Below are 3,932 nucleotides of genomic sequence, written 5' to 3' on the forward strand. Positions count from 1 at the left end.
TACAGGGAGCTACTGCCGGCGGGAAGCGGCCTTCCGTGATTGCCTCCTGCACGATGTTTATCTCGGAGGTCATAGTCAGACATCCGCAGATAACCTAACCGCGCGCCGCGTTTTCCGCTCAGTAAAAACAGCTCGAGCGGGATATTTCGAAAGGGAAAGGCCCGTCTCGCTGTTATTCGACGGCCTGATATCAGTCGGGTAACAGCCATCGTGTGAATAGTGCCGAACTTGTCCTAATCTAGACGATATGAACGTAGGGAAATAAGAAAATGTGGGAAAGATGGTTTAAAAAATAACCAGCGGTAAAGAACCCAGCAGCACGGGAGACTGCAGCAGCTTTTATTATTTCATTGACTATATATACAATTAATTTTAGTGACTATGTCTACTATACCTTTATTGTGCTGTTGATGTATCTGTAGTTCTCGCTTAGCTCACCTATTTTCTTAATTTTTAGAAGAAACGTGTTATTCGAACACCTACAGTTCTTAATAAAGACTTCCTTTTTTCATTGTGTCGCTAATCTAGCCAGTAAACGACAAAAAAAAAATTAAGATTTCGTTACTTCCATTAGGCCATCCAGTGACTATTTACTCTTCCTTACGTGCTCCCCATATTATCACCGAAAAGGTGTTTTATTGTCCAGTTCCAATTCTTTAAATCAAAGGCAGCCACAGCTTCGCCGTCGTCCTACTCGGGAGCTGAAAAAGAAAAAGAGAGAGAGAGAGAAAAAAAGAAATATCAAGAGCTCTACACTTAAGTCTTAGATCATTTCAAGACGTGCATGGTATCTAAAGAAATAAAGAAAGGTAGTGCACAATACACGAAGATATTCCATTCCAAAAAATTACGTGTGTATTATGCACTGGGCGCTTTGTGACAAACCTCAACTGGACAAACTTAGTCAGGATTACCCACAATGGCACGCCCAATAATCATATCGTAATCCTGCTCGCAAAACCCTATAATTTAATATTGTTGTTTAACTATATGAGCAGTCAGACCACTAACTTGTCGTTCCATATGTCCTTCCTTAAAGCACATTCAACTTCCAGCTGCTTGCTAGACTCTACCAATGACAAAAACAGGTGGACAATCGCTAGGCGCATTAATAACCTAAAGGCGTATTACTAACCACTCCGGCTGACTCAGCTGGCGTAGCCGGCGTGGTTAGTAATACGTGAGCATCAAAGTTGTCGGAAGTTTCCAATTACGAAAGATTTTACCGTAATAGCTTTTTTTTGTGAATACGGACCAAGCTGCCAGATTTAACAGTGACACAACGTCCGCCGCGGTGGTACAGTGGTTACGGCGCTCGGCTGCTGGGCCGAAGGTCGCGAGTTTGATCCCGGCCGCGGCTCGCATTTCGATGGAGGCGAAATGCTATAGAGGGCCGTGCATTGTGCTATGTCAATGCACGTTAAAGAACACCAGAACATCGAAATTTCCGGAGCCATCCACTACGGCGTGTCTCATAACTGGACGCGTAAAACCCCAGACATTATTATACACGTGCTACTCAGGGTCCCAAAATCTCCACGGAGTCTCTTTGACAACGTGCTATCTGCTTGTTCAGGGCACTACACAACCTAGACAGAACTCGTGGAAACTCGGCACATACTCAGCGTTTGCATCGGTATGTGGAGATAAGCTCCATCCCGACGGCACTAGCAGACTCGAAAGACTTATTTATATTTGTAATTTTCTTGACACAAAATTTGCGTCGATACCAATGCAAGAGAGTCCGACTCAACTTCGAATACGGCTGTTTCACGGAAGTTAGGGCCTAATAGTTATGTACACGTGTATGTACAAGTTTGCTCGCTGTATGTAAAACTACGCTGTAAACCATCAGCTAGGTTATCCAGACATATAATTACACTATAAAGCTCGCAAGCACGTCTTCTTGGGCTAGTATGTGATTGTAAGAATCATAGTACTGTATTTATATATATGTGATAGTGAGAATCGTAGTGTATTATATACTATGTTACTTGTTCTATTTTTTATAGTTTCATTTCCTGAAATTTGTGCGTCTTTCCCTTGGGTCTGCCTTTTGCGACTGCGTTAGAAAGATATGTGTGTATTTCCACCCTGCAAAGACTGCTTATGGGAATTGAAGTATTATTAAAGGAAAGTAAATAATTCGATGACATAAATTTTAACCAACACCTAACACCTAGACGCCACGCGAAACGCCTTATATTTCGAACGCGGAACCTGAAACATTTTTTTTTTTGTATTAATGTCAGCCTCTTAAGATATATGAAGTGATGTCCCAAGTTCTGCATTCTTATCATTCATAGCAAAAGACATCTTTCATGGTAGAGTGAAAAAACGAAGAATATAAATAAACGCGCCTGAAATTTCACCCTTCCGGACGCCATCAGTCTTCAAATAAATGTCGCGAATATAAAGGTCTAGCAACTGTTCGAGTTATTTTCAGTAATGTCGACACATAAATCTTTCGAACTGTTACCCACTCGATACGTTGCCAAAATTTTCAATTCGCCTGCTACATGGACACTTGACTTCTTCTTTCGAGCGGTGCTAGCCTAATGTCAATGTCAGTGACCGGGTATGGATAAAACAGTCGCACAAGCGTATCTGAAGGGAAACGCGCGGAATTCCCCATCCAAGTCAACCTCTACCGCAGTCGCTGCCGAGATTACGCTATCGCGCACTTGTGCTTTTTCAGTTCCTGCTGTGAGTCGTTCCGAAAGAGAGACAGAGAGAGAGAAGAAATGCCGTTGCAATAAAAGAAAAAAAAAAACGCAAAAAAGAAGGAATATTTCGCTGTTCCACCGTATTTCCACTTACCACGCAAGTAGTCTTGCACAATTCAGCTGTGTCGTGTGAAACAATGTGTACATATTTCCACATGTTTCGGAAATTGTTCCGCATTGCAACGTGTCTGTTCCTTTCACAGCAATTTGTCCTTGACGACGCGGTATTGCACGAGTCCTTTATCACCTCAAGCGTCTTTTCTTACTTTTTTCTTTCTTTCTTCTGTCAAACGCAAGATGTAGCAAAATCGGTCGCGGGATCGAATCCCGGCCGCGGCGGCTGCATTTCGATGCGATGTTAGTTCATGTTAAAGAACACCAGATGGTCGAAATTTCTAGAACCCTCCACCACGGCGTGCTTCATAATCATATGATGGTTTTGGCGCGTAAAAACTCCATCTGTAGTGAAATCATACGCTTAATTCAGTGAAAAAAAATCCTGAAAATGTGCCACCAAGTAATGTGAAAAAGCACAGAAAGGTTTAAAGTACTAACAAGTACAGTTAATGCTGTGACCACTGCTCATTTCTACTGTCACTGTTTGAAACTAAAATCGCAGCTTGAAAAGAAAACAACGCCAATAATTCAATTTGTTATGCTGTTTTCTGTTTGACACAGGCCACCGTGGGAAATGTGTAACATATATCGGCAATTTGAGTGACCGAAGTATCTGCGTTGCTGTTGCTCTCTTTATCTCACTGTCAAAATGAAAATTAAAAGACGACGCTTTTCATGCATTGCTAGAAGAAAAAAATGCATTCAAGCTTACTAAGCTTCTTCACTTCTAAGGAGAACATCACGCAAAGACGTAAGACGAAGAAGAGGAAGGAACAACAGCGATGTTCCTCTTCTTTGTCTCACGTTCCATTAGAAGCATGTACCGACTAATAATATTATCTGGTGCTTTACTTCCCAAAACCACGATATGATTATGAGGGACACCGTAGTGGAGGGCTCCAGAAATTTAGACCATCTGGTGTTCTTTACCATGCACTGACATCGCACAGCACACGGGCCTCTGGCATTTCGCCTCCATCGATATGCGACCGCCGCGGCCGGGATCCAACCCGCGGACTTTCGGGTCAGCATCCGAGCACCGCAACCGCTACACCACCGCGGCGGGCCATGTGCCGACTAGCGCAAGCC

The sequence above is a fragment of the Rhipicephalus sanguineus genome, unplaced genomic scaffold (assembly GCF_013339695.2).
Source record: "Rhipicephalus sanguineus isolate Rsan-2018 unplaced genomic scaffold, BIME_Rsan_1.4 Seq169, whole genome shotgun sequence".
In the NCBI taxonomy this organism is placed as follows: Eukaryota; Metazoa; Arthropoda; class Arachnida; order Ixodida; family Ixodidae; genus Rhipicephalus; species Rhipicephalus sanguineus.